The sequence below is a fragment of the Lepisosteus oculatus genome, chromosome 10, assembly GCF_040954835.1.
Source record: "Lepisosteus oculatus isolate fLepOcu1 chromosome 10, fLepOcu1.hap2, whole genome shotgun sequence".
In the NCBI taxonomy this organism is placed as follows: domain Eukaryota; kingdom Metazoa; phylum Chordata; class Actinopteri; order Semionotiformes; family Lepisosteidae; genus Lepisosteus; species Lepisosteus oculatus.
Genome location: NC_090705.1, coordinates 14200270 through 14224831, shown reverse-complemented (window position 1 = coordinate 14224831; position 24562 = coordinate 14200270). Strand labels below are relative to the sequence as shown.

General features: G+C 35.0%; 1 long non-coding RNA gene across 4 annotated transcripts in view; it reads right to left on the bottom strand.

Annotated features, from left to right (window-relative positions):
• The window catches only part of LOC107078628 (uncharacterized), a 200859-nt gene extending 190660 nt beyond the window's left edge, over window positions 1-10199 (bottom strand). For all 4 annotated transcript variants that reach the window (XR_011190649.1, XR_001479580.2, XR_011190650.1 and 1 more), the window contains exon 1: window positions 10065-10199. This is a non-coding gene — a long non-coding RNA (uncharacterized lncRNA). The remainder of the gene's footprint in view (window positions 1-10064) is intronic.
• Between the last annotated feature and the right edge of the window lie 14363 nt (window positions 10200-24562).

Below are 24562 nucleotides of genomic sequence, written 5' to 3'. Positions count from 1 at the left end.
GTGATTTTCCCCATTGAAGATTCCACGGACTGGTGTGCTGGCTGTTGTGGTAAACCACAACAACGGTCTTTGTGCTAAAAACCTAATATGAAAATAGAAATGTGTTGATCTCACACATTCTTCTAAAAGAACATACTGATACTCATGTTCCCTGTGGTCAATGAAACACCTGCTCATTTTGAGGGACTCTCAGTTTTCATAAAGCTACTGTACATGCCATAACAGGCTCTTACAGGTCCATTGAATTGGTTTCTCTAACCACATTCACTACACCTTAAGAAAGAAATTGTTTCAGAGACTACCATTTGGTATCTCGTCAACCCCAGAACATTATCAGAAGTAAATCTCACATCTGATTACTGGCCAAGAAGGCACACTGGCACAAAGCCAATATTTTTTAGATTATGCTACAAAACAATGAAAACTTGTGCGCTTTTGAGTATATAGCCTATCATTTTGTTTGCTATTGTATTGCTTGCCCATATTGTCTATATGATGTAAATGATATGTCAGCACCAAAACCTACGTCTTTTTTATATAATATTTTTTCCATTTTGTATTTCTAGTTTGTGTTTACTATTTGCAGTACCCTGCACTTAGATGCATTAAATTGCATCTACCAGGTGTTTGTCAAGTCTTCAGTTCTATCTATTCCTTTTCATTTGCTGCTTCTTAAGTTTTTGCTAATTGTTTTAATATCTACAAATGTAACTAGTTTACTAAACTATACCAAAATCTGATCTGATCCTAGTATGAGAAATATTTGGGTTAACATGTTCAGTGTTTTGTGTATGGTAATTTGTTTGGTGCGAGTGAAGTTTTATTTAATCTCAGACCCAGAGAAAAGTGTGGTGTGGACAGTTGAGGAGAGAACGCAGGTTGCGCTGTGTCTGTTATTCTTTCTTCTTGCTTGGTAGGCGAGTTTTGTTTTGTTTTTATCAAGAAAGTTTGATAATCGGCCAGTGAAAGCTCTGTTTTACTTCAAATGTATGCCTAAAACCTTATACCGAACCCAGGATTTTACACTAGTATAGTTTCCAGTGGTACAGTACCTAATTACCTTTGTGACAATTTGTGATTTCATACCTAGTCTCTGATCTCTGTTTTTTATTTATTAAACATTTTTCATGCATTGTCCATGGCTCCTCTGGCTTACCATGAAATCGCTAACTGTGAAAATTGTGCAAAAGGTAAGTCTACAAAGCACCTACAGTACAAGGCAGTCCTGAGTTACAGATAGAATGTCCTTACATCTAGAGAAGTATTTAAAAGGAGTTTATAACAAAAGTTCGGAGGGAGGACAAGTTCAATCAGTCTCAGCTATCAGTAATGCATAATTCACTCCTGACATTAATGATTTACCAAAAGCATTGTTAATACTTCACCTAACCGCCTTGTCGCTTGCATACTGTACATCTTTTTGCATCCCTCCTCCACTCCATCTCCAGCTGCCTCTTGGTCTCTCCTCACTATGAATGGGGGTCCTAACCTCCTTTTCCTATGGTCAGGAGCTATGCTCAATGGCTCAGCTAAACAGATTAAGACAAAGTTAGACTAAAACACTCCTCAATTCTTGGGTGTTCTTATACAGAGTGAAATGTATAATTGTGGGGTTAGGGTCTATGTTATGAAGAAAACCTCAGCTAGAAGAAGGAGATGTACAAGTATGGAACTTGAACTTTATTGCCATATGTAACTGGTACTGGTACAATGGAATTCTTACTTACAGAAAGTCTCTCGATTGTAAAACAAGTGTAAAAAACAAAACAAAGTGCAAACAGTGCATCAAGACAATGTACAAACAATAGACAATGTGCAAGTAAACATGTAGACAGTTTGAATGTAAACAATACAGACGTGTAAACAATGACTGGAGATGTGCAATAGATAAGAAATCATAAAGAGGTAGATGGTGATGGTGTAGGTGTGGTCCGAGGGGGATGGCTAAATGTGTTCGCCAGCCTCACTGCTTGTGGATAGAAGCTATTGAAGAATCTAGTGGTAAGTTTCCGTATGCTCTTATATCTCTTGCCTGAGGGCAGTGGGGTGAAGAGCTCATGCCCGGGGTGGTGACTGTCCTCTGTGATGGCCAGAATTCTACCATGGCAGCGGTCCTCATAGAGCTGTTTAATCTCGATGAGACCGCAGCCGATGATCTTCTGGGCCATATTGACCATTCTCTGCAGTGCCTTTCTTTCTCGCGAAGAGGTGTTGCCATACCACACGGTGATCCCGTTGGTGAGGACGCTCTCGATAGTGCAGCGGTAGAAGTTCACCAACACATGCATTGGCATCCCCCATCGCTTGAGGCACCTCAAGAAATAAAGGCACTGCTGAGCCTTCTTCATGATAGAGTCAGTGTTCACAGTCCAGGTTAGATCTTTAGAGATGTGAATTCCCAAAAACCTAAAGCTGGTGACTGTTTCCACTTCCGTTCCATTAATACTGAGTGGGCTGTGAGTGTGTGGCCTGTGTCTCCGAAAGTCCACTATTAGCTCTTTCGTTTTCTTTATGTTCAAGTCCAGGTTATTGCTATGACACCACCTAAGCAGCTGTACAACTTCATCCCTGTAAGTGGACTCGTCATCATCACCGATCAGTCCTATTATAGTGGTGTCATCGGCAAACTTAATGATGCGGTTGTTGCTGTGTCTTGCTGTGCAGTCGTGAGTAAATAGGGAGTACAACCTTGGACTCAGACAGCAGCCTTGTGGGGTTCCAGTGCTCAGGGTGAGTGGTGTTGATGTTTTATTGCCTATCCGCACCACCTGTGGTCTCTCGATAAGTCCAGCAGCCAGATGCAGACAGAGTTGCACAGACCTAATCCCCTGAGCTTTGTCACCAGTTGACTGGGTATGATGGAATTGAATGCTGAACTGTAGTCCACAAACAGCATTCTCACCTGGACACGAGTTCTTAGCAGGGAGACGGCATCATCCACTGTTGTTCTGGTAGGCGAACTGCAAGGGGTCCAGGGACTCTGTGATGGACGAGTTGATGTGTGACAACACCAGCTTCTCCAGGCATTTCATCACCACAGATGTTAATGCTACTGGGCGGTAATCATTCAGGCATGTCACTTTTGTCTTTTTGGGGGTTGGAACAATAGTGGTTTTTTTAAAGCAGGTGGGGACCATGGACTGTGACAGGGAGGAGTTAAAGATGTCTGTAAACACTGTGGTCAGCTGGGCTGCACATGTCCTCAGGACGCGAGGTGGTATCCCATCAGGCCTTGCAGCCTTACGGATTTTCACGGATTTTGGAGAGGATTGATTTATGTCTCAGTAAACCTTTCTGTGTTAGTTCAAGGTCAGTCAGAATAAAACACGTTGCATACATGAATGCTTGTGGGTGTTTGTTTTTCCTATCTAGTATAGTATAAAACAGGACAGGAACAAGCAAGCTATCAAGATTTCATGAAGAAAATAATTCTTTCAAGAAATGGATGAGATCCTCATATCAATTAGCTACAAACAACTAATGAGATTAACAGGCCAAATGAACTTGTAACTAATCTTAAGCTATTACCTTCCTAAAAAAAACATCTAAATTTTCTTAAACCTCAACGATGTTACTGAGGGATCTGTTCCAGAGTTCGGTGATGTTGTGTGAAGACCTGCCTGTTTGTACTGTACAGGTATGTCTTTGTATGTATGCTCCTAGCATTCTCAAAAACAACTTACTAGATATAATTTCTAAAACTTTGCAAAAAATTAAAAGCAGATTTGTTTACCATTATTACATCCAATAATGTACATACTGGATTATTTTAAAGCACTATACTTTAAGTAGCATAAAATAAAAAAACACTGACAAGAAAAGTGTGATTGAGCAAATAACTACACTTAACCTACATGTCTCTGGATCAGCCAGAGAATCTGAAGGCCACATATACACAATGTCCAAACTCCCAACAGACACGCAACCGAGATCAGGATTGAACCACAGATCGTGGAGTTCATGGCAGTAGCATTATCCACAACACTGCTGTACCACCTGTAAGACCGGTTGGCTTTAGCACTAGTTCAATATAATCATCAATAACAAATACTGTAAAGAACTGCCTAGTTTCTAATCAACACCAATTAAAACCCAGTGTACAGTAATTCATGAAAAACTAGGGTTTGTAATGTAAAATAAACAAATGCATCTACATAATCTGTTTTGTGGTTCTGAACATGTTTGCTCATTTATAAATGTGCTAGTTTGAGTGAGGAGCGCAAGAATTAAGGGTCACAGCCCCATAGAATCAAAGATAGCAGATTAAGGTAGAATTAGCATACTACTTTCTAGATTAAGATTTGGGGTCCTTTAATATTCAAATTGTATAGTGACTCCAGATGTTGAAAAAGCGCATAAACTTGTCTTAAAAGCATCAGGTAGTTAAAATGGGATGTGACATTAATACAAATGACAAAATTTAACAAAATATTGCATGATTTATTTCCTTATGGTAACTAACAAAATCTCTCCAAAGAATATCTTGTTTTATTCAATAACAAAATAAATAAATCATGCAACCATAGACTTTCTAACATGTTGTCTACAACTGTCCAAACCACTATTAACGTTATGAGATCTATAGGTCAGTGAAACAGAGTTTGAAATATAAAGAGTGACTTGGGGATTCCAGTCTTCAGTGGACAATCTGCTCTGGTGGCTGGGTGTGCTGTTTCAGAGGTCTTATCCAATCAGACAGCTTGGCTGGCTCTTGTAAGCCACTGGAGAGAAGCCTGATGTGAAAAGCACTCTATCACTTAGGAAGGCACTCGTGCAGCTATTAATCCCTATGAAAGTTCCAAAGCCCGACACTGAGGGTGAAATATGTGCAAAATGGAGCGGTTGCTACCCATTACATTATTGATTATCACCTGACCCAGCAACGCCACCAGATGCCACAGAGGCTACTTAAATTTCCACTGCTTGTTTAAAGCTGCCACAGCTCATTTTGACTGCTGCTGTTTTTACTGGTGCCAGAATTGATTTGGCTAATGAAATCCATAATACACAGTGCTTCATAACTAACAGAAGGAGATCAAGTGTTCACAATATCTTAAGCAGTTTATCTCCAGGATGTGTCCCTGCAACTGATTACAGGCCACAGTGCCATGCAAATTAAAACCCAATTGTTTAACTAAGAATGAGAAGGAAAAGCGTGTTTTAGAAGGAAATCTGTTTAATATAAATATTGAACTACTTTCTTCACACAACTGAACATTGACATAACAGTTAATGTTTCCTGTTTGTTATATGTGTAATCTAAAGAATGACTATGGTATACAGTATGTAGCTAGTATGGAATTAAAATAAGGGTAAAACAATATTGCAAATTAGCTCTTGTCTAGAATACTGTAATTATTGGTAGTGACTTCATAAATCAAAAACATTAAACCCCTTTGTTAAATTATATACTGTATTTAATTTTAGGTTCATAAAATACCAACATATGTATTTATATTTTAGAAATGAACCTACATAACAGAGCTTTTAATTTATTTTGTTTTGTACCATATTTTTTATTTAAGGAAGTAAAAGTAAATGCTCCAAGAGAGTCTCAGCAATGTCAAAAATATTCCTGTGCCATCTTTTACATCTGCTGTTGTGTACTTGTAAGACATTACTCAAGGGAGCAGGTTGCACATGTACTGAAATACTTCAGGACAAGAAGAGGATGGACAGTAAGTCTTACTTAAGTATTTTACATACACAACCAAGTATATATCTGTTAGCAAAATTCAAATAGCCAAAACCAAAGTCAAAATAACACCTTCTCAACAATTTAACAAAATAATTTACATATGTGTTTGCACAGTGCATTTCACTTCTGTACCTGGCTGAAATTATAATGACTGGCAATTGTGAAGATAAAAGAGTCCCATTTCATAAAGGCTGATATAATTTTAGTTGGATTGTCAGAAGGGAACATGACTGTGCATTTTTAAACCTGGATTCAATTTATGTCAGATAAATTAGAGATCGAGTATAGACTTTGGCAGTGGACATTAGAGTAGAATAGTGTAGAACATCAAAGGAAAGGATGTTTTAAATGACAGGATTGGGTCACTTAGTTTTCATTACAAAAATACATGCTTCAGACATTCTAAATAACAAATGATTTGATGTTTTGTTTTGTATTCTTATATCATAAGATGACAAAAAGTTATAGTAACCCAAATTAATTACGGTTTCTTGGTACCTGACAGCAATAAATTTTGTGGCAAGTTGCTATTAAATGATTTCTTATGTTAATAATACCGCAATAGAATAAACATTTTATTGCATTTTAAATACAGAAACATGAAATGTGAAATTACTATACCATTATTTAATCTCTGAGTTTCAATACTCCATTAAACAACAACACAAGGAGCTGATAAGTAAACAGCTCTCTCAGGCCTGTATAACATTTAATGAAATATAAACATTCTGCTCTATTTAGAAAACTTATTTTCATTATGCCTGTAATGTAAATTATTCTACTTTATATCAAGATATTATTGCTGTCTAACAGACTTCATCCAATGACCTGTAATGATTCTAAAGGTGTGTTTGCATGGTGAAGAGACTATAATCAGCTTTTATGGATTCATCACTTGCAACTGGAATTAAACTTTTGATACAAAAAATAAAAAGTTTTTGCACTGTATGATTTTCTTTTTTGTGTATAAATAATACATGATTTTGTGTCATTTTCAGATTCAGCATACTGCTTTTCCTGGTGAGGGTGCAGCAGACTTTGTGTACAAGGCAGGACAGCGAGTCCAAACTGCTCTGCTCCTGAACAGGACCTTCTATCCTTCCTTCTATCTGAGGGCAGATAGAAAGGGACAATTTAAAATGGCCAATCAAATCTTGCCTGGGATGTCAGGATGGTGGAAGCACATTACAGCACCTGTTAAAACAGGGAAAACATGCAAACAGAGACATACCAGAATCTGGAATCAAACCCAGGATCCTAGAGCTATGAAGCAGTATTTAATTTATGGAGTCATGAATATATTTCACATTGACTTAATATTTAGATTGATCATTTAAACACAGGTTAATACACATTAATACACATTTCTACTGTATTAATTCAAACTGCAATACAATGAATACAGTATTTTCCATTGTATTAAATTAATGTGTGGTGAATATTCATAGGTGCAAATGCCTTTATATCTTCTTTCATCAAATAACGGACGATGACAGTGCAATCTCTGTAACTGCATTCCTATTCAACCTTTACAGTACAAGTGGAACTACTGATATTTCTTTGTAATATTATGTTTCTTTAGACATTATGAACAAATAATGCTTAGATGTGTTTAAACAAAGTATTCCCGAAAAAAGATTCTGAGCACATGTCCAATAATAATAGACTCCCATTAATGATTTGATGTTAATTATTTTTTTGATAGAGGTCAGGACAGAAAGTCTGCAAGGTCACACTATCCAAACTGAGTTTATAGAGAAGAAAATTGTGACCTTGGCTCTGGAATGTAATAACACTCAGGGATTCATGAAACCCCCCATAAAAAAGCCAGTTTTAAATATTTAATTGAGGAGTAAAAAAAGACAAAAATAACAGAGGAGTATCAAACTTTTTTCTTTTAGTGACACAATAATGGATTCCATTATCATAATGGACATTTGTTCTAAAATATGTTTGAAACACAATCCTTTTTGGCATTAAGATCTTTGGCCAGGTTTCTCCACTGGAATAAAATAAAGAAATGAAATACAACATTGTACTGTGATGTTTTATTTAACAGATGGGTTTAAGTTTGAATTCATAAGCCTTATAAGACTTATCAAGTTGCAATATTTTAAAACAATTTTAAGCTAATTTTTACTGAGTTGTTAGAATAATATTTACAGTCAACATTTATATTAGTTCAGAACTTAACCACATTTTTATTGTCAAAAGCCCACTGTTATACAGAGATGGTTTTACTTAACAGTGGACAATGATTCACAATACAGTACTGAAATAGTGGCTCTTATTAATATCTTGAATGGACAGCAGGTGGCGCCTGTTAAACTTTCATTACAGAAGAAAACTAGTCCTTATATGAAATATTTATCAACTTTTCTACAGCCAGAAATGATCACTTTAGCTGACAGGAGATTTTTCTGTACCTCAAAAAAAAAAGTATGAAATTACAAGTTTCACAAATGCATTGCTTTACAATTGTTTTGTCTTGTTTGTTATTTTATATGTGTGTATTTTTGAGTTTTTAAGCATTCTAAGTCAAGCGTAAGAACAATGTAGATTTTTTAAAGTAAGTTTTTAAGGTCTTGTATGCTTTCATCTTGTTGTTTTTAATACTCTAACACATTCCTGTAACAGGAAGTTTAAGTCTGTAACATAAAAGGTCACATGGGGACATGCTTCAGATATTCATAATTGTGAAAAAGTATGACCAAGACATTCCAGAGAACAAATACATGCTGACTTTAGGGTACAATGCAATTTACATTAAGGAGCAATCAGGAAACACACAGGTGGCACTTAATACAGAGTCTTGGGATGTTGTAACAAAAGTCTAAGGTATTGAAGCTGATATTGTGGAGTCCTTTAAGAAATGGTTTGATGGTATTCTTCTATCATTCAGACACCGCACTAACTAGCAAAAACAAGCAAAGTATGCCTATTGCCCTGAGCCTCCTCTTCTTTGTAACCTCTTATGTCCTTTCATTCAATATTATTTTATCCTAGCTCTTCTGTCATTTAAAGACAACAGATTATTCACATTATAAGCTTATAATGATAAAATTATAAACTGATTGCATCTATAGCCTTTGTAAATTCTTGCTCAAAATACTTACCAAATAAGACAAAAAGGGTGAAGAATATAATAAAGTGCAAAAACATCAATGTTATACTAAATTCTGTTAATAATGTGCTGGTATTTTAGGTACAGTATATGTCAAGGTTAACTTGTCAGTTAAATTAAGTGAATGACTTCATACAAAGACACTTGGCTTTTTCAATTGAAAGAGCATAATAAGATTGACATGTTGAAATGCTGGGCAACAATTTTAACACTTTATATTAAGTACTGTGCATTTAAATATTCATATTTGTGTTGAGTAAATCAATAAATTACTTGTACATCAGGAAAATATACATTTTTACAAGTTAAGCTGTGAAATTGTGTGCTCAATAAAGAATACACAAATGATATTCTGACTAAAAAAGTAGAAATACATAAACCATAAAAAGTCAAAATGTCGGTCTGTTATACCATATATACTGTATACAGAAAAAATAATGACAGTATTTAAAAATAATAATGGTATGTTATTTTAAAGATATTTGCTTGGGACATACAGAAAATTTTTTCTACTTTATATTTTGAAAATTAAAACATGAAAGATTTAATGCAAGTAATTAAGATTAGACGTATGTAGGCCAGTACAGTAATTGTATGGTATTTATATTTTACTTTCTGAAAATATTGTTTTTTCACCTGTTTTAATTTTAATTTTAAAATGTATCATACAACCTAAGCACTTTTATTATATTGAACTCCACCTTAAATCTGTAACCGCTTATAACATGAGAACTCTATTTTTTTAAGTATCATCGGTCAGCTTGACAAGATCTGTTAAACTACATTACTTTGGTTCTAATGAATCAAACAGGCTTTATGGACACAAAATATTTAAATACAATACTGCACCAGACAGCAAAACTGTTATTAAATCTTTAATATTTTTAGCTAATTATTTGCATTTGAAATAATTCTGGTTATTTTAAGTTCAGTGGCTCGAAGTCCTTCCCAGGGGTTTTTACCTCCCAAACCCCTTTTAAGAGGTCATATATCCAAGACTAGCATTTAGGTTCTTTGAGTCACGAAACCAATTTGCTGTAATTTTGTTCCAAACAACATCCCTCTAGTCACCTTTAATGGAATGACCTTTTAGTGTTTGTCTTGTGCCTTCATTACAAACAACTGTAATCAAAACTAGACAAAAAAAACAGTTTCCATAAGGTGTGGTGCTTCAGTCATTCACAATATGCTTGGAAAAATGAGACCAGGCTCAATAAGCCAAAAAAGCATTTCATACATGACCTGTGCTGGGTTCAGACTTTCAGGCAATTCCCACATGGTTACCTTCTCCTCTCTTGATTTTTACTTAACCTCTTCTGAGGCTTTCCATCCCACTTACTTTACCTTCTGTAATTTAACAATCCTCTCTGTGATTTGATGGCCATTTCTACTGGCACTGTTTTTTCTGACCTCCCTCTTAGTTCACCCTTGGCCTATTTACACTCAGCAATCCACTCTGTCCTACACACCTCTCTCTGTCATCAGCTTCTGTGGCAGCTTTTCCACTGACCACATTTTACATGTCTGACTCCAACAGATTTAGTAACAAAATTAGTGGTTCAAAATCACTCATTAAAAACAATTTTTTCCACTACTTTGTGTAAAATTGCAAATTGATCTATAATTAATTGAGGACATTTAGTCCTTGAGTGGCCCTTGTGTGAATGTGTGCATTTTTGTGTCTGTTTGCCCTGCAATGGACTGACTTCCCATCAATAGAGTACCCTGCCTTTCGCCCATTGCTTGCCAGGATTGACTCCAGCTCCCCTGTAACCATGAATTTGATGAAACAGTCAGAAAATGGATAGATGGATTTTTGTGCTCGTTAAGGAGACATAGCAGCACTTGAAATGGAAATTTCCCCCTTTCTAACCAAACCAGATAAGACATAAGGTGCAAAATTAACCTTATGTCTCACTTCACCTTTTTGTCCATTCCCTTGTCGGCAAAATTCTGTCTCTTTGCCTGTCTGTGTTTTTAATTAACTCTCAAGACTCGGCCTAAAAACACTGTAATAAGATGTGTCAAGAATTATGGCAGTTTCAGCACAAATATCCAGTGAAAACCAAATCACAGAACTGATTTCATCACGTCTCCAGAAGTAGAAGGAATTAAAGGGGTAGAAAGGAATCCATCTTGCACACTGCTCCCTTACTAGCAAAATACCAGTTTCACTAGTTAGGATTCCTCTACCAAGGGAAGGTTAGAATCCCAAGGGATTACCACTGACCCCAGCAAATTCTTTTTCAGTATTGTTTCACAGTTAGAGGTAAACTGATTAGGTATTTTTAAACCTGGAACAAAATACAGTATATTTGAACTGCAATGTTTTCTTTCACTTTATGTACTTAAATTAACTTAAGTTAAACTTTTTAAATAATTTAGATATATTTATTACAAGTATAGCTACACTTGATATTTAGATTATCTTACAAAATAAAAAATATTAGTGTGATATTTTGTGATATAGTGATTATATTTTGTGGGCTTGGAGTGAGTGTCACTGAGAATAAAAAAAGTAGTTGACAATTGTATTTAGATTTAAGATTTTTTTAATATATTATGTTTAGACTGAGATTACAATTAAATTAGATACACCAAATTAGTTTTTGAATGTGTTAATACATACTGTACATTCTAACAAATTATTGTATTACACAGATACTGTAGTTCCAATAATATTGCGCAATACATAATACTAAAAAAGTAAAAAACAAAGAAATTCCTAGTGTTCATGTAAATCTTTAATAGGTACAGTATATTGAAAATGTACAATGTAATGTGATTAACATATGAAAAGGATTTGATATTCCTTCAAGAATTAATGGATTATTATAACTATTTATAATTAAAGACTGGATTATAAATACAAACATCCATCTTTAATCCATGTTTTTTGCTTAAACCCAAAATAAATATTCAATAACACAATGAACGAATACCAAAATGTAATCTCTTTCACATGCACATTTGCAGGGACACAATCTCAAAAACATCAATCTCAGAGAAAGCTTACAGTACCTCTATGAACTTCTAACCCATAATATTACTGCCCCTGGCTGTAAAGCTGCAGAGATCCTAATTTGAACATCATATCATCATTTCCAGAACCAACATCTATGTTTTGGAAGGGTTTGGAAGTGCCTCTCAAGAACTGATTATCATTCAACAGAGTTATGCACATGGACAGCAAGCAGCTCTAACACTTCATGAAATTCTGGGACTCATGGAATAACTAGTGTAACTAGTATTTCTCTAATATAGATGAATATAAGAACTGTCCTTTTTCATTCTGTGCTTATAGCCTCTAGCTCATCTGAGGCCACAGAAGCCATAGTTAATTTTCATTGACACATGCACAGTGGCTCCGTGAATTACAGTCAGCTTTATTATACCAGTGTCAGTGGGTTCAGAAACCCAATTTTCATCTTCATTAATGTCAGGTTAGAAAACCAAAGATGGGATTTAAGGTCCTCTCAATGTTTTTTACATTCATTTAGTTAAAGATGTAAGAATATAAAGCTGGAGTTGTGTACTCTACTGTATATAAACCCATGATACAATACTTTATAAATTATTTGGTATTGTGGAAGTGTTAATTGGGACATTTATAAGGAGAAAAAAATCAGATCTATCTAATGATTTGATCAACTCAATGAATCATCTGCAATAACCTCTCTCTCAACTGGACATACTGTATGCTTAAAAGATTCCTCATTCTTCAAAGATGTTGGTGGTCATCTGAAGATAATTTGCCATGGTAAATGCCTGTCACTCAAATCAATAGGTATTGATTGTGATTTAATCTGAAGTCAATATTTACTGATTGAAAGGGGCATTAAAAACAGAAGATTTTTAGGTAGAATTTCCTCATGAGAAAATTGGTGCTTTTTATTATGCATTTATTAATTTATTAAGTGGTCACATTGAGATGATTTTGTTTTTCTTCAGTGGCACAACATAACTTCTAGGAAGCAGTCCAGTGGGTGTACTATCGTTTGTAATGTGAGTGTTTAAGCAGCAGGAAACCATTTCCAAGTGGAACAAAATCACAAAGTAAAATGAAGTGCAGCCTCTACGAGTACTATGTTACCAGGGTGCCCTACAGCAAAGCACAAAACTTGAAAAGCAGGGTTAACAGTGTCCCTGTAGTATTTGGTAGAATTACATAGAATTGCATTCCTAATTAATATTGCCTACAACAATTTACATTTACAGGAGACATTAACTGATTTCCTTGCCTGAATGCAAGGCTTTTAAAAAGTATAATGCAAACAATTAACATGCTGTAGTATTTATTCAACATTTGATGAGACTTTTTACTTAAGCAGACAAGCCTCGAGCAAATAAAATGGAGTGGAACAAAAAGAACATTCTCACACATACATATTTTTCATGTACTGTATAACTGCAAGTCCTTTTTACTGTAGTTGAGTAAGCATACACAGAAAAGAAAGTTTGCATTTTTCTGTTATTTTTTCCCCTCCACAAACAAGGGAGGAAATGTGCCATCATGTTATGTATGCTCTTCAAAAACTAAACAAGATTTTTCTGTGATCAAAATGTGGCAAATCTTTTTTTCCTGAAGATTGGACATTTGATTATACAGTAGCTTCCCCAAGCAGAAAAAAGAAAGTAAGGACCAATATGTTTTCTCTGCCACAAACTTCCTTTATATTAAACATACAGTATTGAAATATTTGATGTAATTATACAGAAAAAGTAGGGATGTTTTCAGGAACAATATACAAGTTTATGATAAATCTACTGTGCAAACTCCTGTGATTTGTCTTCTTATACTTTTTTGAGAGACACATTTCTAAATAAGATACAACTTATTATATTATTCTGTAATTAAACGGTAGGCGGCATTGAAGAGCAGCTTAAGTATTACCTTGGGGATGCTAGATGTGTAGAGCTTGGTCCCTAGAGGTCAGCTACGCAAATCACAAGATACATTTCTGAAATTATGGCGTGCTGGGATTTTTTAAAACATTTGATTCAAAGTGATTTTGCAAAGCTCCTTCTAAGGTTTTTCTTTCCAGAAGTGATTGTTTATGTACTTGTATACATCTGTTCTTTTTCTCACTATTGAACTCAGAGATGTACACATTTATGGTTTAGAACATCTGCAATATATGGAAAAAAATATTTCTTTGTGATAAGGTTACGGAACTGAGCTGAGTATGTTTAAGTCTGTTCTAAGGAAGTTGTGTAAACCACCTTTTATCTTTCAAATTAGCTACCTGTAGATCAAAAACAAAAATCCCTATACCAGTGCCCATTGGACCATTGGAAATAGGCATGGAAAATATTTTATATTTTTGTGTGTCTTCAGTTCTCTTAATATTCTGAATTTTGCAAATGTATGGCAAATTGATTAGAAATTACTATTACAAACATGTATGCACCTTTCGAAACTATGGAAAAGGAGCCTAAAGGAACCTGTAAAAAAAGTGGGGAAAAAAACTCCATATAATAAAATACAAATAGTATAAGGGTTTACACATTAACTTGCACATGTGATAAGAGAAACTAAATGATGATATCTAGTTTTATAAAAAAGTGAAAATAACAGATTCAAAATACTATAAATGAATGCAGTATAGGATAAGTACATAGGATTGCAAAACAATATGATTACCTAAACTCTGTCATATAATGGAAGATCATGAATATGTTAGGGAAAAAATACTAAAATGTGCTTTTACATTTCTAGGTAAATTAGAGTTTTCAGCTTTAAATCAATAAGATTCTATGATTTTCTGGACCTTCAGACACTTGGGTTGGCACACTAAAGGGAATGACTTTCAGTGTTTTTTTTCTGGATGGTGTAATAATGTCTGTGGGTGGTAGTGAGTAAATACTAGAACATTTAGGAGATGCACTGACACATTCCTAATAAAAAATAAAACACATTTAAACAAGTACAATTGAGCATAATAGTTAGTGTGAAGTGGTTAAAACAGGAAAAAGCAGAGTCAGAAAGTATGCATAATCACTGTCAGTCTTTAAGGTGCATATAAATGACTCTTACTTTAGTATACTATTAAAAGTTTCATCTTTACAAAAACTTTTACATGCACATGCAATGCCTTGACAGCAAACTCTTAAGGTGTCAAGGCAGATGCCAAAATTTTAGAAAACTAAGAAATACTTAGGCAATTTGTCAGCTTCATCTGACATTCAACATTCATTACAGTTTTGCTCAAACTTATAATTTGTAAACAGAGATAGTGATAGTCATGCAATATAGCCAATATAAGAAATCCACAAATAAGGAGACAGAAAAGAAACCACCCAAACAAGCAACAGCATATTGTCAATCCATTGGACTGTAACTTGGGTAAGAACATTTTCCCAAATATTTTGCATTTAGAAAGTTTTCCTTGAAAGTGTTTTGGCTAACCAAGTGTAACTGGCTTTAGTTTGAGCTGCAACATACTGTACATACAGTAAGATGTTTTCTTTTCTATTCATTTACTCAAGGTGTAAGAGAACGCTGTGTTAAGAAAGACTATACTTATTTATTTATTTTTAAGCATCAGACTCAGGCTGTTAAACATTCTGAGGTCTCAAGTGGTAGAAAGGCAAATTGTTCATTCTCTAAGAATAATAATTTTATACGCCCGTCATTTCTTTGCTATAAAGCTCAAAACATCAATTCAAATTATAAATTTTCAGTGCAAGGTATAGAACATTTTTGGATAAATTAGTTGAAACACTAATGCTACTTTAATGGAAAATCTATAATTAATATGTGCATTTCTTGTTTTTGAATTTGTTTAAAAATGCATAATTTTATAATAAATATTCTTGCCACTAATCTATGTTAGTTATAGTTGATATGAACAATATGGGTTCAGAGAAATATGGTTGTTACAGTTCTCTATTCTCAAACTATCTGCTGATTTCCTTTTCCTTGAACCCATCAATCCTAGAGTATACCCTACTGGCTAAATTGTTACACATTCTTTTCCTTTTAGAACAGTAGACCTCCTAACATGAACTCAAGAAATGGCACATAACAGGAGGACAGGAGGGAGGGGAGGATGTCCTGAAACTATCTAATATATTGCAATTGAGAATAATCATGACAGTATGTCAGAGTACTGTTCAGGCCTGTAATTACAGCCTGGCAGGCCCCAGGCATTCTCCAGGTGTTTGTGATGTAATCAAGGCTGGGCTTGCAAAGACAAACTACAAATTTTGTGGAAAATTCCATGTATACATAGATATATATATATACATCTATTCTCAGTAAACACTACATCCAAAACAGAGTCCTGGTAAGCCAGACCTTAACCTGGAAACCAGTAGGTTCAAGGCAGTCCATCACAGGCCATATATACAGTATATACTATTTATATTTATCTGCACTTTTGAATAAGTTACAATTTTCCTTAAATTCATACTATAATATGAAAGGTATTTGTATCCTTAGTTAAACTTGTCAATGTTGAAAATGTTTGTTGTGGAACATCAGCAATTTTACACTGAATAATAAATGGTATTAGGAAAAAATATAATGAAAAAACAATGAATACTGCAAATTACGCTGTGCCTATGACCAATTAAACTTTTATCTGTACCACACAGCCAGTAAAATATGTTCACAGATAATTGCAGATAATTAAAATGAAATTAATTTAGCTTATCGAATCAAAAGGAAGTACCAGAGGTAGTTTCTTTGTTTATCCCAAAAGCATATTCTGATCACTATATTATACTGGTCAAACAATGAGTTAAAATGAAAATCTCAAGTTATTTACGGTCATAAATGCATGTTGACCATAATACATAGTTTATACATACCTGTACATAGCCATGGCTACAAAAAGTCTGAATTGATAAAAAAATGTCAGACGCACAACCATGTTCATATTACTCAATTAAGATATACCTCATTTACAGGAAAAATCAGAGGCTTGTAGGCAGCATAACCAGAAATATTTTAATTTTATGTTCTTTTGAGAATGAACCAATAAGGAAATGTAAATGAAGGTTATGGATATAGTCTAAAATATGTATTGTGTCTCTCAAAGGGACTAAAATAAATACTAAAGGGCACATCTTTTATTTCCCTCTAGCTCTTCCTTAATAGAGTTAGGCATGTTATCTTCCCTTGCTGCCTTTACTAGTCCCAAGCAGAATTGTTTCTGAGGAATTCCACTAAAACGAGTGGGACATTTCTATTAGGTTAAAGCAAATTTGGCATCACACAGCAATTATAATGACTGAATTCTCGAAATTACAATCTGATGACTTTTTAATGATGTTAGCTTGTTGAAATTGGCAAATTATTCACCAATGAACTTTTTTTTCAGATTTTACTTTTATTTCCTATGCTTTTATCTAAAAGTGGAAATGGTGAAGTTGTATGTCATTCTTGTTGTTCAACTTCTTTTCTGTAGAAGATTGTACTTTTTCCCAACACTGAAGTTGGGTTTGGAATTTGGCTGAAGTCCAAATGTGTAGGTGGGGCCCTGTCAGATGTGTTATTTGTATTTGAAAAAAATCTAGAAACCATACACGAAGGCAAAGGCCTCAGTTTTGTATCACTTCCCAAGACGCTGGACATCCACCAAACCCAAGATGACCTCAACTGCTTTTACCGCAGGATCTGTCTCAGATCACATTTTGCTGATGAAACCTCTTCACCTGCAGCTGACAACAGCCTGATTATTGATGCCATTACCAAAATTAATCCAAAACAAAGCTTTTGGATTTCCCCCTTCAGCCATTTTCCATCACCAGATTATTTCATTAATCAGTACAACCATCAAGCTTCGAAGACCCTTTCCATACCAAGGAAACACAGATCTATCCTCACCCAAGGAGACATTCAGGGGCTCCAATCTTTCCGCAACAGAAACAATATTGTCAAACTAGCGGACAAAAGCAGCGTTGTTGCGGTGTGGTAAAAATACCTACAGTATGTCACTGAAGCCTCCAGACAACTTACCAATATTGTCATCCTCTTCCACAGGTTCCTACCACTAACTACAGTACCAAAAGGAAGTGATATCCACATATCTTCTTGTCAGCAGCAATAAAGAACTTCTCCAGTAGGCAAACTGTCCTGTTGAACATCCTTTAGTATCTCAATTTTACCTCCTTCCAAAAATCCACGAACCTGACACCTGGATGACCTATCATCTCAGCATGCAACTGTCCCACCACTCACATCTCAGCCTTTCTCGACAGCATTATGAGACCACTGGTTAAAGGGGTTCCTTTATATATTAAGCACACTAACAATGTTAACTTGGTGGATTCCTTCAGAATAAACAGTGAAATACACAACAGAGTGCACATATGGAAACTATGTGGAAGTGCATTTTAAACCTCTTTTTAAGCCAAGGGCTTCTGGTAGTAATTAACAATATACTGTAGTGTTGTGATAGTTTGAATCTACTGGAATAATTAAAAAATGAAACAAATTACAAGAAAGCTTTTATGGTGACTAGGAATCAATCGGACAAAACAAAAAGCATTATCGGCACATGGATTCAAAGTATGCAATACACAATTTATTAATACAACAATAAAAAAATCATAGCAAACCAAGAATAACATATACATATGTGAACCAGTCTGGACTGATACAAAAGGTGATAATTCACTCAGGCAGTACAAAAATAATGTATTAATAACATCGGAGTAACTATACATCAACTATAATACTTATGGTAACCTTTTAACTTTATGGTCAACCAATTTAAATCAGATCATTCTCACGAAAGTAATCAATATTCACATTACATAGACCAGTAAATAGTTACTGTCATGACCAAAACATGTTTGAAATAATGGTTCAATTCAGTGGTTCTCAAAGTTTTGGGACCAAGTACCACCCCTGATCAAACAAATGCATCCAAGTACAGTACCACCTAAAAATCATCTTCTCATGGAACCACAGATCTTCAAAATGACCAACATGAGCATGCACACACACACTCACACACACATAATAAAAAATAGCACTAAGCACTTAGTAGCCTTGTAGCAGTTTTCCAAAGCTTGCTAACACTAGTAGTGCTGTCTGTGTCAGGTTCAGCAGCAGAGCTAGTGTCAGTGGCCAATGTATAATCAAGGTATTCATTTTCAATTAATTGTTCTCTTGGTGAATGTGGAGCTGTTGGAGAAATTTTTCCACATTTCCCCTTAAAAGACAGTCAGGAGTCTGTCTCAGAAGTTAAAATACGTTTTACACAGAGAGATGTATTTTTGGCTATATGTTTCACAAATTAACCTAGAACAGTCCTTTTATCTATCATGCTTTCCTGTGCACAATTTCCAGATTGCACAATTCTGACTTGACTACACGTGAGAAAAAGTTATGAAAAAAATTCACTCTGGTTATAGCTGCTACTACTGAATATGCATTAATATTCAGGTTTGTTGAAAAAGCTCCAAACGTTTTAACATTCTTGATCAACCTAAATTATAAATGTTTCAGAAGTCATGTGATTGGTCTGGTTGCAGTGAAAGTCTAAAGCAGAAGTCTATTCATGTACATACTCACTCTCAGTTTAGTTTTGACCTAAAGGTCAATCTCCTAAAACTCCAACAATAGTGGTTGCAGTCACATGGTTAATTTTGTCAAATTGTCATGGTTCTATTGAGAGAAATGACCTGAGAAATTGAGTATCTGTGCAGTGTTGTACAATACCTTTCAGGCCAGCCACAGTTGTGATTGGTAGTGATGTCATCAATTGTATTGTCATTTCTCACCTTGCATTAGTTGGACATCTTTGGATGATTGACTACTCTAGTTAGGTGCCCCCCCCCCCGTTTCAGCTTGAAAACAAAGAGGTACTAAGTGTTGGGCACTCCATCGCTGGAGAAGTAAGCATGAACCCAATTTATAATAATGTGGTTTGTGTTAAAGCTGGAACATACTGCATAACAGAGAGGGCCCATTACACATTCATGAGGCTCAGGAACACAGAAATGCTTGCTGAAATCTTTCTTTACTCTTAATTCTAAAAATGATAAGTTTCCAGCTATGTTGCTGAAGCTGAAATTTAGCTTCTTTCAAGAAATGGATGGATGAGCTCCTACGACCAATTAACTAGCGACATCAAATGGGCTAGATGAGCCAAATAACCTCCTTTTTTGTAGCCTTTTTAAAATTTTCTTAGCATCCAGACTAGCTTTTAAGAATATGCTGACATAGAACTAAAGTGATTAAATTATTCAAAAATGGACATAATATTACTAAATATTCTAAGACTGAAGCACTGTGCTGCCAACTGTAATCTGACATTTCCCAACTCAGTAATTTCACTCATGATTGGCCTGGTTTCCGTAAAGGCTGAAAAAAAGTTGTACAATATATAAAGTAAAGGTGGATTTTTAAAAAAGAAAAAGTTAATTATGTAAGATTCCTTTATGTATATAATTTACAGTATATCTGCATTCTTAAAACAAATAAAATATATGGTTGCCTTTTAAGTCATTGAATAGGTTTACAACAAATTTTAAAATAAATTTAAAAAAATTATGACTTGAACAAAACAATTCTGAAATTTGCACAATGTATTGCAAACTGCTGGTCTGAAAAAAAATTTGTTTTTGCCTTGTTCTGAACCATAGACAATGACGGCAATATGACTCCAAACACACCGTGGACTTTTGTCTATTTTGTGTTGTAAATTGGAGGTTTTACACATTTCTGTGTACATTTGACTTTCATTGTGGTTTGAAATGTACTCATCAATATTCTTTCTAACCCCAAAATATAAAAATAACATTGCAGTTCCCCTTTATTTTTTTCCCAGTGTAAGCTTGCCACTATCTTACTAAAAGCTATCTTTTTAAGAAACAATAATGAGTTTTTTAGGATTTCTATATTTCTTGGTAACAATTCCACTGTAGTTTAACTCATATAAATGTCATTTAAATTGCTTTGACAATTAGTCTGTTTATGTTAATGCTACTCTAACAAAGAGAAGATTAGTTTTAAATCAAAGGTATCAGATTTTAACTGCCCCTGAAAAGCTGCTTTGGTTTCAGTAGTGTACAAGGCCTTACTTATGAGCCTGATGCAATAAAAGAGTGGAATTAGTTTACTTATGCTTAGTACCTTGTTAAACAGACAAGTGTAACAGGATGTGAGCCTTATATTGCATTTACGGTTTTGAGTTTTATTACCAGAAAACAAATACATACAGTACAATAGCTAAACCCATTATATTTCCTGAGCATTTTAATAAGATATTCCTTAGAATGGTCAGTAGTACTACTTCTGTTGGGGATAATGCACTAATGACAATGAACATCATCAACATCAATGAACAGCTAGGGATAGCAGGCCCCAAAAACTTTGTATTACTTTGTTTTTGTATGTCAAATAAAAAGTCAACAAAGACTGAATTTGTATCACAAAATGAATCATTTGTTAGTATGGATTTGAAACAGTATGGAATAGTATTTTTTTAAAGTAAAATATAAAAATGTAATATAATTATTATATATTATTACATGCAGGTTTATACATTGCAACTTAGTGAGACATACCAAAGGCACCCATTATTTAAGTTTTGTTTTTTAAATTCTTTGTCTTTGTTTTTATTTTACAGGAATGATAATATGATATCATACGAGTGCAACCCAAAAGTTGGATTGTACTTTTCTATATGTGTTGGGTGAGATAGTGTTTATGCATTTGGAGCATGAGGGAGAGGTGAATGTAGTGTAAAAAATCAAGCAATAACCAGTTGCTTTAAAAACTAAACGAGGTTAAAATGCTTCAACCAATGAATTTCCCTCAAGAGACAGATGTGAATAAAGCAGAATAATGCGTAGTGCCTGAAAATGTAATGAATTGGAAACTATGAGAAGGAATATATGGCCCATGTTCCTGAAATACATGTGGAGATTCCCTTAAAATACAGCTCAGCAGTGTTTCTCTGTAAACCAGCCTAAGATAATAATTAGAATTTCATTAGAATGCTTAATTCCAACAGTGTTTAGAGACATCGTCTAACAATATTTTCTTCGTCTTCAGAAAAAATAAGTTGTGGAAGGAAATGTGACTTCAACATCTTTTTAGGTACACAAACCTTGCTTTAATCTACTATGTATAAAATCCACCTAATTGTAATTTCTTACAATTTTGTGTGCCTGATTTTTTTCCCCCAAAACAGATTTATTTTGAACCATTCTCAAATTGAAATTGTAGAATTTAGTGAAAGACTGAGAAAATGTAATAAAGGACAAAGGAAGAGTGAAATATATTTATGTGAATCACAAACTCAGATAAAGGTTTTTACCTAGGAGGTATCCAGCTACTTCCAGGACTGACTGAGGGAATTGGGCAATTGCAGGGAATCATCTGCAGTCAATCAGTCTCTTTTTCTACTTGTGATTAATGTTGTTAGAGGTTATTCTCGGTGGCTCATTTGATAGAAGAATTTGCTAAGGGTACTGGAATCGTTCTATTAGTTGGCAATTACTGATTCAAATACACAATACAGTATGTAGAATATAATGTACATTGTAAAACAGATTGGCTGCTAAATTGAAATAATTTAATATCACAGCATGTAATAAATATAAGTAAGATGTGTATAAATACTTAAACAATATAGGACTAAGTAACAGTATACTTTAAATTTGTGAGCATGAGATGCACTCATTAGCTGGGCTGAAGGGCTATTGATTGTTCAAAACTGATATAAAATGGGAAAATATTACAAATTAACATTGCTAGACCCTGGTGTTAAATTTATCCTACAACTTTGCATGTTTTGCAAGTCACAGAGAAAGCAACTATTGCGGTCTTGATGTCTCGTATGAAGGAAATGCAATCACAGTGTCTAAATTACAATGTCTTTAACCTTATCCCACTTAGACAAATGTGTGACACTTGCCCTACAAAGGGTTGTCCACTCTACCAAATAAGATGAACTAGAGGCCTAGTGCAATGGAGGCTTTCTGCACAGCAATTGCAGGAGAGGAAAGTCTGACTTTTTTTATTTTGATGTGGTAACAGGTGATTAGAAGGGATTGAGTCCATTTGTTATTATTTCAATAAAGGTCTGATTGTTATCTTGCCTCTGCTCTCCTACATACTGTATATATATCTTGCCTTCGAAGGCTCCCTTTGTGTATTTCCTTCTCAGCCCTCTTACCACCCCATCTACGCCCTTGAAGTAGCTCCCTAGTTTATTCCTTGTGAAAGTGAAAGAGGGGTTCGGTCAGCCTCACCCTTACAGTCAACAGGCCACCCTCTAAGCAGATTGAGTTATGCCAAATAACCTTTAATATGGCCATCCCTCTAACGCATACATTAGGATCTAACCAAACTACTGAAAATTGTTTATCTCTTATTTATTGTTTAGGTTGTAATATAGAATATTTGAATGTGAAGATGCCAAGCCTACTCAAAAATTAATATTTTGTGAAGTAGCTTTGCTGAAAGAAATTATTAAAAACACGCACTCTGGTAACTATGATCATGAATCCCCAAGTGGCAGTGACTGGCTGGTGAAGTACTAACTGGTTGGATGAGATACAATTGCCCAGATACTGTATGTCTCAGTTTTCCACAACACAGCAAATCCTGGGACTGCAAGGCACTGGCATGGGAGCAGTGGTGGAAGAGAGAAACACAGAACTCCTCCAGTGAGTTCTAGCTCTTTAAGTAGTTTACTAAATTAACTTTAAGGAACTGTGGAGTTCATACAGCAGTTCCAACAGCAGGTGTACAGATGCAGCCATTCAAAATGGGTGAGGTATTTCGCGGCATACCCCGGTGGGCGTGTTGCGGTATCACGCGGTATCACGCATTTCACGTGTGTCACGTGTGTCACGTGACTAACTATCCGGCGTCGCCTTGTAAAACCGCCAGGGGGAGCTTAACCTCTCATGTACAGCATTTGAGCCTTTAATTTTGAACTGTGTATTACAGCATGTTAATCATCAGTCATTAAAATGTTGGTATATTTTATGAAAGCAAGATTGCTCAGTTGGACAAAAGTACACAACCTACCTTTATCAGAAATATTTATGCATCAAAGCCTTTACTGAAGATATTGCTAATAGTATTAATAATGGATGACTTTGGACAAGCTGTATACTCAAAGTATCATTTCTTTAGCACATTTGTACAAGCACTCGGAATCTGTCCAAGCCATACTTTGTCAGGCATTTTGTTTTACTTCAACGGGCATAAAAACTTCCTTGCTTTTAATAGGGCGTTTCATAATTTCTAGCTACGAAAATGATTTAAAATGCGACACCTATCATTCAACTAGAGCTTAAAATATCACAAGGAAAAATACACACCGGTATTCCATTTCTCCCTAAACATTGTAAGCTTCGAAGTCTTTAACTAACGTGATACCGGAGTCAACAAGCATACTTTTAGAATTTGATTAAAAGGGAATATAATATGGAATCGCGTATCTAAAGAATTTAATAACGGTATGATTATATCCGTGTACTGCGGCAGGGCTGTATAGGGCTGTTTCGCCTGCCTGATTATGTGAGCTGTCTTGTAGCCTACTGGTCTAGGTGCGTGACTACTAGCTGGCAGGTTGTGTGTTCGAATCCAGCTGGTGCTGGACTTATTACCGTATGCAAACTGTACTGTATACAGTATGTATATTTAATGTCTTAACTGTGCCCGTTTAATTGAATGTAAAAAAATTTAACACGAACATTAAGCTGTTTACATCTTCCGCCTGAGAACAGTCACCCGTTGCTACCCAACGCAGAATGGTGATTGG